This window comes from Mercenaria mercenaria, chromosome 17 (assembly GCF_021730395.1).
Source record: "Mercenaria mercenaria strain notata chromosome 17, MADL_Memer_1, whole genome shotgun sequence".
In the NCBI taxonomy this organism is placed as follows: Eukaryota; Metazoa; Mollusca; class Bivalvia; order Venerida; family Veneridae; genus Mercenaria; species Mercenaria mercenaria.
The window spans coordinates 29136709-29152835 of NC_069377.1; the positions used below are offsets into that span (position 1 = coordinate 29136709).

Below are 16127 nucleotides of genomic sequence, written 5' to 3' on the forward strand. Positions count from 1 at the left end.
ACACATCGAGTTTGATAAAAGTCCATTACATTTTAGTGGTTAAGGTTTCGATGGAGGCCTTGAGAAACAAAAATCAAACAACACCAAATCATAGAAAGAAAGAGTTGTTTGACATGAAAATTGAACAGCATGTAAAACATGTATATTACTTTACGAAACAAGTGTCAGTAAACTGATATAAACATTGAATTCCGGAAAAGGGCTGCCTAAAGGGGCTCCACTTCCGGACAGTTAAACGCCTTTAAAAACTCACCATTTTCAAAGAACTGTTACACATGTTCGTTTTGATGCATTTGCAATAGCGTGCGAGTGGTGAAATTTCGCATAACAAGGTGGAACACAGTTTTCAGCAATTGTTTATCTTTATTTCTTTACAAATGGCATTCATTTTCAAAGGGAGACAACTGTTCCTGATTATTTTAAGTACAAATGGCATTCATTTTCAAAGGGAAACAACTTTTTCCGATTATTTTAAGTAATCTTTGAGAAAAGTTGTCTCCCTTTGAAAATGAATGCCATTTGTAAAGAAAAAAAGATAAACAATTGCTGAAAACTATGTTCCACCTTGTTACGTGAAATTTCACCACTGGCACGCTATTGCAAATGCATCAAAACAAACATATGTAACAGTTCTTTGAAAATGGTGAGTTTTTAAAGGCGTTTAACTGTCCGGAAGTGGAGCCCCTTTAGGCAGCCCTTTTCCGGAATTCAATGTTTATATCAGTATACTGACACTTGTTTCGTAAAGTAATATACATGTTTTACATGCTGTTCAATTTTCATGTCAAACAACTCTTTCTTTCTATGATTTGGTGTTGTTTGATTTTTGTTTCTCAAGGCCTCCATCGAAACCTTAATGCGAAGAAAGGCATATCTACTTTTAGCTATAGTGGTCCCTAATAGGGTCCAAGTCCCTATATAAATAAATTTGGAAGAGGACCTTATAATGATTTCTGTTAAATAAGCAAATTTTGACCGCATAAGCAAAGTTTGACCGTAGTTATATCACATAGATAAACTGTATGCAACGTACCTTCATTTCAGTGTAAAATGAGATTCAGTCATTATATAGCATATATATAATGAAACAGATTTCAACTGAGTTCAATACTTGCATACAATACTAAAAATAATATTCATATATAACAAATCAGTCAAATAATTTGTAACAAATATATCAAAGCAAACAAGTACTCATTTTAATATGCAAACTGAATAAGTCACAAAAGCAAGAAACCTTTTCATATACAGACGACAACTGTAACAAGGAAAATCTTTTAAAAAGCACTTCTCTACATAAAAGACTCTTATCACACCCTTATTCATGTGATACGCAGACCGTATTCAGCTCTTTCTTTAATTTGATATATGTTGGTATTTGAACAGGTTTTTATCACATTTATTAAACTTACTTATTATATTGAGATATATCAATATTCTTGCTAAATATACTGAGCCAAAGTTAGCTTTAAAACTGTGAGCAGCGTCGTTTAGGATAAACGCTTTGTCTACATTTCACTCAGCGTTGCACAGTCAACAGAGTGAAAGAAATTGACACTCTCGTCCAATCAGGCAGAGTGTTGCATAAATCTTCCGTTTTGATAAATTATCTATAATGCGTTATCAAGTAGTTTGATTGGCAAACTGAAGTCACGTGGCATAGGAAAACGAAAACGAATTTAGACGGCGTCGCCGAAAAATTGTGGAACATCATATGTAGATTAGATTAGACTGTATTATACAAATATTTATATGAAAATATGTGACAACTCTGGTTAAATAGAATATTAGTTAACTTATGGTAAAATGTTGAACTGCTTTAACATTAATCTACAAGTGATGAATGAGTTCATCTTACCATAACTTTGACATTTAATGTATTATTAAGAAAACTATAACATATAAGAAATGACACACAGACAGTATAAGTTGCTGAATGACTGGGTCAGTCTCCACCACAAATACTATAAAACTTAAAAAGTCCAATTAAATGTGTTTCTTTAAATTAGATTGATCACATTTTAACACTTCTATGAATGCAATTGTTAAATGCTTGCTTCTTACATGCATGCAATAATGGAAATAAAAATGATTTAACAATATATGTATACAGTCTTGTCATGAACACATTCTGTACAGATGATAATACATAGAAAAGTCAACATATTTATTATATGGGTCCATCTCAGTTTACAGCAGGTGCATGGCTGTCTTGCACTTGAATATACATCTTGCAGCACAGTTGGGGTTAATTCCTTTTCACATGACAACACACTTGTAGCACTTCTGGAAATACATATTTAAAACTTTATTACATAAAGAGAATAAAACATGATAGTTTTTAAAACAATTATAACATCATTTTAGACATTTGCAGATATTCTAATCTTAGAAATATATTATCAAGCAGCAAGTCAGGTAACTCTACAAATTGACATTTTGTCTAATTTCAACTTGTCTAAGGAATTACCTGTTTTAAGCAGCAAGATTGTGTTGCTACTTGGCTTGCTGCTTTATTTAAATTTTACATATACTTAGATCAACTAAATGACAAGTTATTTAATAGGACTGTCTGAAAAGATTGCATATTTTATAACATTCAATGAATATATTCAATAAAATGGTGAAAAAAATAAACAGATAAATCTGATGATGTTCATCTATGATCTCACCTAAAAGCTCCAACAACAACCTTCAACCTCTGATTAGTATATGATGTAATAATGATAAACTACCTAAAGTGTTTTTATATAGCATGCAAAAACAATGAACTTGAGAACTGCCAAAACTTCACCTTATGAGTAATATATGTTCACTTTTCCCCTTGTTGAAAGTGTTGTTTTTCTTAAAGCATTTGAAATCATAGATATTATAAGTACAATGCAATCTCTGTAGAGCAACACACTGTGGGATATACAAATATTTTAGTTATTTTGAGGTTGTTGTTCTGGAGAAGTAAATTTGATAGTTATATTTCAGCTTAGGGAAATTCTCATGATGTTGTTATAGAGAGGTTTTTGCTTCAGAGTGAGCTACTCTGGAGAGGTTGTACTGTGAAAATTGCTTCAAACTTCATCTCCTTCAACTGAGCTAAATGAAGAAAAACAACAAAGGATTTTCCAAATTTAGAATTTCCTTGTTTACAATTTGACATTTAATGTTAGGCAACTATGCAGACATATTTTTATGTGACACAATGCCGCCTTTAACTATCTTATTCCAATGAACAAATTGTCAGTCTTGACAAAATCATGTGAAAAATATATCACAGTAAAAAAAATTAATCCTAATCATTTTATATATATTGCAAAATCAGCTTTACAGAACTCATAAGTGACAAAAAATTAAATTCAAATATTGCCTTTGTGATGTGCACTGGCCATGTCTTTTTATCACAATAGTTTACCTTATTTATATCTGTTACTTTTGTCATAACTTTTATGTCCCTTCTGCACTAACAATTGTCTTCAAGTTCTGAAATATTGTAAAACATTAATTCACACACATTCTAGGAAATCAACATAAAATCAGTGTCAAAGCATTTGAATATAATTGTTTTAATTATCTTAATACAAAGATACAAATGTACTTCATGTTTTTACTGACTGATACAATATACTGAAATTTGTATTTCAATATTTATTATCAAAGTACATGTTCATTCTATTTTTGAAATGTTGACATTACAAAGCTATCACACATTTATTACTAAACCATATCTATCATCATTATTTTTAATGGAGATATGTACTTAATAAATTGAGGGATACACAAAGCTACAGGAAAGAAATGTTTATGCCAGGCTCACATAAAGTCCAGAAGGTTCACATCTTGTCAGGAATGTCAGTCTTATAGCTGTCTTGTACAGTTATTTCAGGAGCAAGAATGTAGCCATACAGCATATAAATGCTTTGAGACCTTTGTTTAACATACAAAAGCATAATACCTCCTGCATTTTTCATAACGGTAACATCTTCTTGGACTGCCACAGAGTAAGACAGGTCAAACAACTGTACATGTACATACTCAAACAACTTTTCCCTACCAAAACTGAAAATGAAAATTATACAACATTTTTTTTCCTTTATTTTTGTACAAAATATGACCTATGCATTTAATACAGACTTTTTACATTTATTAATCTAAATATATTAAAATTAATAAAATATCTCATAACTCATTGTATGATTAAAATTATAATCATTAATAAACTAAATCAAACATGAACCTGAAGTGTTCTAATTTATAAAGCTGCAATTAATATTGAAAAAAATGCAACTATTGTATACAATGTATATTAAAAAAGTATCATGAACCTGATGAACAGCCTCAGTTTAAATGTAATAACACATGCCTGTCAGAAAATCAATGTATGTTGTACTTTAATGATATCATCATGACATGAATGCCATCAATAAACTTCATATATAACAAACTATACCACTATATCAGCCTCTTTCTTGTTATTTCTACAGCTTCCAAAGACAGACTTCAACTACATGTATCAGGCACTGTAAGTAAAACATACAAATAATCATTACACAAGAGAATTTTTCATGTTAAATAAAGGGAGTTAATTAAATGCAATCTGAGAATTTTTGCTAAACATAAAGGGAAGTAATTATCAATAAAATGAATGAAGAAAAATGCATATATAAAGGAGGTAATTTAGAAAATAACAACAACTTCAAATGTCAGTTTAATGATAGTTGACATTGACAATGACCTATATCAAGTATGCACAACATAAGAAACAGCAAGCACTTGAAAAATGCATTATATTTCCATGCAATATCAAGAATATTTGACTGTATGTAAGGGTTCTCTACATGCTGTTATACTGAAAAAAACTTTAATCTAAATATAGCTTAGATCTATTTATATCTTCAAAAAAAGGAAGTCCCAAATTTCCACAGCTATTCACAGGCTGAAAATTTTAGGTACTAATATCAGCAAAGAGGTTGATATCTATGTTACGCGCATATAGCCAATCTGCGCATTTAGTAAATCGCGCAGCGCAAATAACCAATTTGTTATCTGCGCAACGATTTGTAAATCGGGCAACCTTATATATTTCTTATATACGCAGGGTAACTGTCTTGCGCGTTTGGTAAATGAGTCTGCGCTTTTAACATATGGATGATATCTCCCGATAAAATTGAATATCATTAGAGGGTTAGACTTGTAGTCCTACATAAAACTGTTTAATTTTAAAGGAACTGACGGTGATCAGGCACGCGTAAAGGTGTGAATTGACTGTGCTTAATTTGTAAAGAACATTTTTTTTAAAGTAAATGAGCGTATTTATGCGGTAATTTCAATGAGATGCTCAAGTCCCTGGTAGTTTATGGACTAAAAATTTCTGTTGACGACGATATTAAGAGTCATCTGTCATAGGTGTTAAAAACTTTAAAATGATACAAAATATCCAAAGTATATATAATAACACAAGTTTTTTTATTTATTTTTTTATTATTTTTTTAACTTTTAAACGCCGTAGCCTGTGCGGGATGTCGATCCAGCGCTAATATCAAATCCTGAATGACACCGGTATTTCAAATATATTGATCATTTCTTACAGATCGTATTGATATTTTTTAATGTTTTGTAGTACAAAAGAGTAATTTCCGCCAGAACGTGGACGAATTTTTGTTGCTGCGCAAGATGTGTCGTGCACTAATAGAAAATCTGGAAATTACTCTGATAATATGAATAACTGCCATAAACCATGCTAACTTTTACATTGTTTAACAATTACAGACTGATATTGCAAATCTTGGTTTTTAAAATGTGTCATAAATTTATTTCAACATCAGTAAATTCATGGGAGTCGGTCACCAGGTTTCAATATCTGCAGTATGATACAATATGCGATAAAATTCAAACATGCGTGAAGGTGTGATTTCCTTCGGATAGCCACATCGTCCTCTCTATTCTTTTTATAACTAAAGTATTTTCACTTCATTCGATCACATGCAGTCATTTTATACCGGATATAGAACATAAAGTAGACTTACATAACAGACTGAATTGCTACACACTTACCACAATTCACCATATCGCTTTTTTTTTCATCATATTAAAAAACCGCAATTTTTTTTTACCAACATGAGCATATCTCTTGACATGGCCAAGATTAAAAATATAACAAAAATAAGCAGAATTAAAAGACGATTCTTACAGATTCTTTCACATTTTGAAGGTGCGCAAGATGTGTGTCCTGCGTTAATAGAACTCTGAAAATACTCCAATAACTTGAATATCTTTTATAAACCATTTTAACTTTTACTTCGTTTTTCGATTACAGTCTAAAAATGTAGCTTTTGAAAATCTGAATATAATGTTTCATCCGTAGCCTGCGCGGGATGTTGTTCCTGCGCTAATAGCAAATTCTGAACTGACGCCGATATTTCAAACATATTTCAATTCTAAAAGATACTATTTATGTAACTTTATAAAAAAAATGTTTTCGGAGTAGAAAAAAATAGAAAGAAGCGTGATTTCCGTCATAACGAGAACGAAATATTACATTTGTTATCTGCGCAAGATGTGTTTGCCCTGCGCTAATAAAAAATCTGGAAATGATCCTGATTACTTGAATATCTTTCATAAACCATGCTAAATTTAACTTTGTTTTATGGTTACAGACTAAAGTTGTAGCTTTTGCAAAGACAAATATAATTTTAATTCTGTAACCCGCGCGGGATGTCAGTTCTGCGCTAATAGCAAATCCTGAATTTAAATATATTTAATTTATAAAGGCATATCATTTATTACCTTACAAAAATGTAGTAGAAATAGATAGAAACAAGAGTGATTTCCGTCTTAACGAGAACGAAAAATTATATGTTTTATCTGTGCAAGACGTATGTCCTGCGCTAATAGAAAGTTTTAACATTACTCCGATAATTTCATACGCTATGTCAACTTTAATTTTGTTATTACAATTACAGACTAAAATTGTAGCTAGAATATTTACATCTACATAATTCGCAGGATGACGATCCTGCACTAATCGCAATTCCTGAAATGTCAACAATATACCAAATATATGTCATTTCTTACAATTCTAATTGATATTTTTTTATGCTTTTATAATGCAAAATAAATAGAATAACGAGTAAATTCCATCAAAACGTGCACCAAAATTTACATTTTGTAGCTGCGCAAAATGTGTGTCCTGCTCTAATAAGAAATCTGAAAATTACTCTGTTTACTAGAATATCTTTCATAAACCATGTAAATTTTATCATTGTTTTACGTGCTGAAAGTCTAGCTTTTGCCAAAATGAATATCTTGATACATCTGTAACTGGCGCGGGATATCGGTCCTGCGCTAATAGCAAATCCTGAAATGATGCCGAAACTTCAAATATATAATTTTATTTCTAAAGCATTCTATTTATGTACTTTTTTCTAAGAAAAAAAAGAAAAAACAAACTGTTTTTGTGGTAGAAAATAAATAGAAAAAAGGAGTGAGTTCTGTCATGAATAGTACGAAATATTACTTTTTTCTCTGCGCAAGATATGTGCCCTGCGTTAATGGAAAATCCGGATATTACTCCGATAGCTTTAACTTTGCTTTACGAGTCCAAGCTAAAATTATAGTTTCTGCAAAGCAGAATATAACGTTACATTTGTAACCTGCGCGGGATGTCAGTCCTGCGCTTATAGCTAGTTTGACCCTTACCATGCTGGACACGATTGATTCCGCCTTTGCTACTCGTTGAGTTGGTCGGCCTACACGTGGTTAAACAGTTAAAGTTATGGAAAGAAAAAATATGGCATTTCCTTTGCGTATATAGTTGATTAATCGTGAACTTGTGATTCAATCAGTGTTATATTTCACATTAAGGGATAAATTAATTTTCAATGTTTTTTTTTTTTTTTTAAATTGCTGACGTAATACTGTAATAAACATTTGTTGGCTATAAACTCTTGATAAACAGAAGAGAACAGAACATATCTTTTATTAGCTTTGTACATAATACATCAAAAATATAGAATTGACATTTGCATAACATATATAGTATTACATCAGATCTGACTATATGATAAAATTATAATAAATTTACAGATTATGAAAAGGATGATCATATAAAGCGCAAACTATGTGGACAGGCGATCTATGAAAATGTATATATTATCTTGCTTTGATGATAAATCGTCTGTAGCGAATTCCTGTGAATGTTCAGTATTAGAAAATAGTGTTTATTTCCTTAACCTTTTAAAGTATTAAGCAATACATTTGATAGTTGTGAAAGATAGTAAATAGAATAAAGTTTAGAAAAGATCACTTTTACATTTTTCTATTGTAGCCCCGTACGTCCAAAAGACCAGATAGCAAAGAAATATTCCTGATTTGTTGAATTTTTTCAGTAACCTGTACAACTGATAATGCATCTCATTACAATCCAGATGAAAGTTGCTTCTAAATGCAATACTGGTTTGCTTAAGTCTGATGTAATTAAGTTTAATATTTTCAAGCAGTGATAGTAAACAAGTAAACATGGATATCAACTGTACTATATCAGGGTGTGTTATTTGGGCAAATTTTTGTCACTTAATATGTTTCATTCTAATATGCCTGCCTCTGTTAAAACACTCTCACGATAGAATGACGTCACGTTAACGTGCGTTGACGTCAAAGATTTTGTTGCGACAAAGAAAAAGCGCTTGTATATTTATCTACTGTTTTAGATTAAGGGCATACTAGTATTGGAATCGAAATAATTTATAGCGAAACCATGTTTTAACACTCTTTATACACTCGGGCGTTCATACGTCGTACAAAAAAAATCACTCGGGATGCGCCCTCATGATATTATTACGCCCGACGTATAACCGCCCGTCGTGCATAAACATACATAGACTTACATCTGCGCAGATAACAAATGTAAAATTTCTCGTTATGGCAGAAATCACTCTTTTTTCTATTCATTTTTACAGTACTTATTTGAAAGTTACATAAATAGTGTGTTTTATAAATGAAATATATTTGAAATACAGTGTAATTTCAAACTTTGCTATTAGCGCAGGACCGACCTCCCACGCAAGTTACAGGTGTAACATTATAGATCCATTTAGATTTGTAAAAAAACTACAGTTTTAGTCTGTAATCGTAAATCAAAGTAAAAGTTAATATGATTTATAAAAGATATTCAAGTTATCAGAGTAATTTCCAGATTTATTATTAGCGCAGACACACATCTTGCGCAGATAAAAAATGTAATATTTCGTTCTCGTTATGACAGAAATCACTTTTTTTCTATTTATTTTTTACAGTATTCATTTGAAAGTTACATAAATAGTATGTTTTATGAATGAAATATATTTGAAATACAGTGTAATTTCAAACTTTGCTATTAGCGCAGGACCGACCTCCCACGCAAGTTACAGGTGTAACATTATAGATCCATTTAGATTTGTAAAAAAACTATAGTTTTAGTCTGTAATCGTAAATCAAAGTAAAAGTTAATATGATTTATAAAAGATATTCAAGTTATCAGAGTAATTTCCAGATTTATTATTAGCGCAGACGCACATCTTGCGCAGATAAAAAATGTAATATTTCGTTCTCGTTATGACAGAAATCACTCTTTTTCTATTCATTTTTTACAGTTTTCATTTGAAAGTTACATTAATTTAATAGTATGTTTTATGAATGAAATATATTTGAAATACAGTGTAATTTCAAACTTTGCTATTAGCGCAGGACCGACCTCCCACGCAAGTTACAGGTGTAACATTATAGATCCATTTAGATTTGTAAAAAAACTATAGTTTTAGTCTGTAATCGTAAATCTAAGTAAAAGTTAATATGATTTATAAAAGATATTTAAGTTATCAGAGTAATTTCTAGATTTTCATTTAGCGCAGGGCACCGAACACATATCTTGTGCAGCTACAAAATATAAAAGTTCGTTTACGTTTTGATGAAAATTAGGTCTACTCTTTATTCAATAGATTTTGTACTATAAAATAATAATGATAATATAGATAAGATTTGTAGAATTTTCTTTTAATTCTGTGACTTTTTTATTTCATCTTTTATCTTAGAAATGTTGAGAGATTTGCTCCCGTTGGTAAAAAGAATATTATTGTGAAATTTCAAGATATTTCAATATAATAAAAATGATATTTTGCCAAGTGTGTGCTCGGGTGAAGTAGAAAATTATAAAAATAGCCTTAAACATACCAGAGGACGACCTGTGCAAGCTGGAGGAAATCACACCTTCACGCATGTTTGGGTTTTATTGCATCTTGTATAAGATCGGAGGTATTGAAACCTGGTGACCGACTGCCGTGAATTTACTGATGTAGAAACAAATTTATGACACATAATTTAAGTACCAAGATATTCAGCATTTGACATCTATATTTATTAATAAATTGACCAACTGCATGATTTATCAAACACGAAATGCAAATTTCTGATATATAAAGTTACATTTGTTATTTGCGCTGCGCATTTGGTAAATCGCGCAGGTTAAATTATCCTGCGCAACAATTGGTAAATCGTTGCGCATATAACCAAAGTGCAAATATTTGTTATATGCGCTGCGCGTTTGGTACATAGCGCAGATTGGTTATTTGCGCTCAACATCTATACTTTTTAATAACTATCGTCAAAGGTAGGGAAAAACTTACTGGAAAGGCATAAACTTCTGATCTAGTCATTTCAATACATTTTCAGCTCATTTGCATATAAGAAGAAATTTACCCTGTTTGCAGCTATTTTCGCGGTACTAAGGGAATAAATGAATAAAGAAAAGAAAAAGCAATATTATGTTGCTATTATTTCCTATTAACTTCGTAAACCTTTTCTTTTCCACTATCATTTCAAGCAGAAAATCATTGTTCTAGTCCTTGTTTACTTTCAAACCCATCATGTTTCGGGTGCATGTGACCTTCACTTTCGCCAAGGGAGTAAATTCTAATTTCGCGGTACGGCATCCGACTTGATTCAACGCTTCCTGTGAAAGTGTAAAATGGATAGCACCCCTAAATTTTCAAAATAAATTTCGTGAGTAAGACATTAACAATTACTGCAATGTAAAATTAACACAGTGGAAGGGTAACTCCGTCAAATAGTTGGACAACACACAATTCATTACCAACTTAACTGAGTCAAATGATCGACGAAGGCATTTAAAAATTATTGACCTACGTTTACAAAAATAGGGTGTGAAACGTAATCAGCTTCCAAAGTAGGTCAAATTTGTTTACTGTAGAGAGTGCTGCACATTGTTGTTCTCGCAAGAATCAAATACCGCGAGACCAGATATAACGCGAAAATAGCAGCAAATGGTATACAGAATTCCCCCTGTTTCTCTTCATTTTCAAAAAATTCTGTAAGATGGATATAAATCAAAACATTCTCCTATGTGTCAGCTATCAGATATATATTTCAACAAAAACTGTCAACTTACCTTGTTTTTAGAAGAAGACAAATTCCATGGCAACTTTCGCTTCCCCGCAAAACTGATCCGGTGCACACATAAAAAATTCTCAACTGTGATTTTCAAAATAATACAGTCAGACCACAATTATTTCCCTTGAAAATAAAATGCTCTAGTTAAATGCCTACTAAATGACAATCGCAATTTCCGTGCGAATACTTATTCTCTTCTGCTATTTCGGCATTCCTCGTTGAAAATAAATGAAGCTCATTTGGGCAATGGTTTCCGTAACAACCGGAGAATACCGAAACCACATACGGAAGAAACGTAGTCGAACGGAATTTGCCGATTGTCGTTTCGGGTCTACTACTTTTAAATTAGATATTGTAAAGTATTCCTGTACCGTTGGAAGATAAAGAAATCATTGAATATATCTCCATTTGCATAACTTTGTCACTGATCCATAGTCGAATGTTGTTCGGCAAAAAGGAATGGATACCTAGCACAGTTCGGAAAGAAGCCGAGGTTCGATGCCGAAGTTCGCGCTGGATTTCGGAAAAAAAATATCTGAGCGTCGGCAAAAGTAAATTTTATATTTTAAAACATTTTGGGGCCCTATCAGTCTCCGTAGTTATACGATTGCATCTGGCGCCTAGTCCTCATTTTGAAAATGCACTATAAATGCAAAATACGAGTGCGGTCTCCGTTCAGGGAGGCGTACTGATCGGGGGCCACCTACCGGACACTTTTAGTTTTTCCCCATTTTCTCTTTCATTTCCTTCATTACAACTGTGAAATTTCACATGAACATAGTTAGGTGCACCCTCAAGAAGAAAACTTAGTTTGTTTACCCCTAACGAATGATTAATGCCCTTTCCATATAAATATGAAGACGTTTCAGTGGCTTCAGACATTTTCAAAAAAGGAGATTTTGTTTTCACTTTTGATTTAAAGTCTGCCTACCATATAATAGAAATATTTCAAGATCATAGAGAATACTTGGGTTTCTCGTGGGAAGATGAAAGTGGCAAAAATTTCTATATTCATAACGTGCTTCCGTTCGGGATATCCACAGCAGGTTTTATTTTTTCCAAGCTTATGAGAGTACCAGTAAGGCATGTTAGATCCAGGGGTCAGAAAATAGTAATGTTTCTAGACGATGGTATGGGGGGACACGGTGACTTCACTTATGCAAAATCCCTTAGTTCGTATGTACACGACCTATTGCTTAAACTAGGTTTTTTGATAGCAGAAGAAAAATGTAGCTGGGATCCTACACTAAACGCAGTCTGGCTTGGCCTTATTTGGTTAATGAAACAAGGCACTTTGCATGCAACAGATGAAAGAATATGTAGATTGGAGAATACAATAGATTCTTTGTTTTTTCAAATTCGAAAAGATAAGTTGAACATAGTTCCAGCTAGGTTTTTAGCTTCAGTAATCGGTCAGATTATTTTGCTACATCATGCACTAAGAAAGAGCGTTTATTTTAAGACAAGATCTCTGTATTATTGTTTAGATACACGATATAATTGGGATTCATACATAGTGGTTGATGAAAAAGCTCAAAACGAGCTAAGGTTTTGGAGACAAAATGCCAGAAAACTAAACGTAAATGGTAGAGATATCCGCAGGGAAATCATATGTGATATAGAATGTTTTTCTGATGCCTCGGTATCTGGATACGGAGGTTATGTGGCCCTTTGTGGGGGCGCCTTAATTGAAGGCAGTGAAGTGTTGGGAAACTGGAATGATATAGAAGCAGCACAAAGTTCTACATGGAGAGAACTTCAGTCTATAGAAAGAGTTTTGAAAAGTAACACAAACCTTTTGACCGAAAAGAATGTCAAGGTTTATTGTGATAACAAAAATGTCGTATCTATATTACAGAAAGGTAGCAGAAAACAGAAGCTGCATGTAGTTGCGGAAGAAGTTCAGTTATTTTGCAACACAAATAATATGACTGTGTCTTTTTTCAGAATGGATTCCAAGACAAAACAATTTGGTAGCGGACGATTTTAGTCGTATGTACGACAACGACGACTGGAGCATTAAATCATGGGTTTTTTTTATGTTGGATCAAGTGTGGGGGCCACACTTCGTAGACAGATTTTCATCAAACCATAACGCACATTGTAAACGTTTTAATTGTAGGTGGTGATGTCCGGGCTGTGAAGCAGTAGATGCTTTCGAGCAGAATTGGAAAGATGACTTAAATTGGTTGGTACCGCCGCCAAGATTAGCATGTAAAGTTTTAGACAAAATTGTAAATGAGAAAGTATCTGGTACATTGATCGTTCCCATGTGGAAATCCGCTCCATTTTGGCCAAAGTTGTGTAAAGACGATGGCAATTTCAGACATTTCGTTACACAATTCAAAATATTACCAAAAGAAAATATTATCTCAGGCGGCTTTGGGAATAACGGTATTTTTGGGAAAAATCCCTTAACATTCCAGATGCTAGCTCTTAAAATAAGACATTAAAATGTTTTCAGGTTCTTTTGCAAGATGACAGTTGCAGAACGAAATGAAAAATAGAATGATGACAATTAGCATTCGTGTTAGTTTAGCATATGTATTAGCTGAATACAGTTTTTGTTCACCTTTATGTTATTTTTCAGGTATAGGATTGAGAAACAATATAATGGGACAGTTACGGGAGTCCGGTTGTTACGATTACACTATGGTTGACAGTATGTGCCATCGATTACTTGACTCGAAGAGTGAAAACACAAACAAAAAGTGTAGTAACGGTTTTAATAGATGGAAGGTATATTGTTTAAGAAAAGGATATTTAGCGTTACCCGCACGACCAATATTGGTTGCGCAGTATTTAACTGAGCTTTTAGATTCCGGAAGTTCGTACCATACTGTGTCAACTGCGTTTTATGGAATAAAATGGGCGCATGAACTAAACGGTGTAGAAGATCCAACTAAAAATGCTTTCGTGAAAAACTTACTGGAATCATCAAAACGTACCGCAATTTTCTAGCCAGGGTGCATCGTTACAAGGCGAAATGTATATATTTGTTGAGTTTATTTGTAGTAAAGAGAAGACTTAAAAATTATTGACCTACGTTTACAAAAATAGGGTGTGAAACGTAATCAGCTTCCAAAGTAGGTCAAATTTGTTTACTGTAGAGAGTGCTGCACATTGTTGTTCTCGCAAGAATCAAATACCGCGAGACCAGATGTAACGCGAAAATAGCAGCAAATGGTATACAGAATTCCCCCTGTTTCTCTTCATTTTCAAAAAATTCTGTAAGATGGATATAAACCAAAACATTCTCCTATGTGTCAGCTATCAGATATATATTTCAACAAAAACTGTCAACTTACCTTGTTTTTAGAAGAAGACAAAATTCCATGGCAACTTTCGCTTCCCCGCAAAACTGATCCGGTGCACACATAAAAAATTCTCAACTGTGATTTTCAAAATAATACAGTCAGACCACAATTATTTCCCTTGAAAATAAAATGCTCTAGTTAAATGCCTACTAAATGACAATCGCAATTTCCGTGCGAATACTTATTCTCTTCTGCTATTTCGGCATTCCTCGTTGAAAATAAATGAAGCTCATTTGGGCAATGGTTTCCGTAACAACCGGAGAATACCGAAATCACATACGGAAGAAACGTAGTCGAACGGAATTTGCCGATTGTCGTTTCGGGTCTACTACTTTAGATATTGTAAAGTATTCCTGTACCGTTGGAAGATAAAGAAATCATTGAATATATCTCCATTTGCATAACTTTGTCACTGATCCATAGTCGAATGTTGTTCGGCAAAAAGGAATGGATACCTAGCACAGTTCGGAAAGAAGCCGAGGTTCGATGCCGAAGTTCGCGCTGGATTTCGGAAAAAAAAATATCTGAGCGCCGGCAAAAGTAAATTTTATATTTTAAAACATTTTGGGGCCCTATCAGTCTCCGTAGTTATACGATTGCATCTGGCGCCTAGTCCTCATTTTGAAAATGCACTATAAATGCAAAATACGAGTGCGGTCTCCGTTCAGGGAGGCGTACTGGTCGGGGGCCACCAACCGGACACTTTTAGTTTTTCCCCATTTTCTCTGTCATTTCCTTCATTACAACTGTGAAATTTCACATGAACATAGTTAGGTGCACCCTCAAGAAGAAAACTTAGTTTGTTTACCCCTAACGAATGATTAATGCCCTTTCCAGGGCCGAATGTAGGGTCAACTAAACTACTTACTTTCACTGCTTGGCAGTACCATATATTTGGACATTTTTTTACAACTTATAGGAACCTCTGTACTGATGACATTTTGCTATGTGATGTGAAAACGAGTCAAAGTATTCATTATTGACCTGAAAGATATAAATTTTATTCAGATTTTTTTGTTTGGAAAACTGCTATATGGTAGTAAGAAATTCAGTGCGGATTTCCAAATCCCCCCATGATAGTTTTATGCTTCAGTATGGATGACGAAATCAAAAAATGAAATTTCCTCCTCAATAAGTTATTTTTGTCAGATATAATTACACATCATTGTTAAAAAATCAAATGTGTGTTTGACTTATAAAAGATTGCTAAAAATACAGCAAAATTTAGCAGCTACGAAACTGTCCGGTTTGGTGGTCGTCCGGATTTGGTGGTCCTCAACCAGTAGACGTTCAACCACAGAATTTATTAATTACCCAGACATTAGTTTCATTCGGAAAACAGGCCTGATCTTTCCTGTTCGCTAAAAAACTCCCTCA

The 16127-nt window shown here is 33.0% G+C and overlaps 1 long non-coding RNA gene across 1 annotated transcript; it reads right to left on the reverse strand.

The window, feature by feature from the left end:
* Nucleotides 1–3257: 3257 nt before the first annotated feature.
* LOC128550395 (uncharacterized) lies at nt 3258–15191 on the reverse strand. Its single transcript, XR_008368256.1, has 4 exons — nt 14742–15191; nt 4442–4511; nt 3947–4050; nt 3258–3474 (listed from the first exon to the last, which is right to left on the reverse strand). It is a non-coding gene; the product is annotated as an uncharacterized LOC128550395 (long non-coding RNA).
* Nucleotides 15192–16127: the final 936 nt, after the last annotated feature.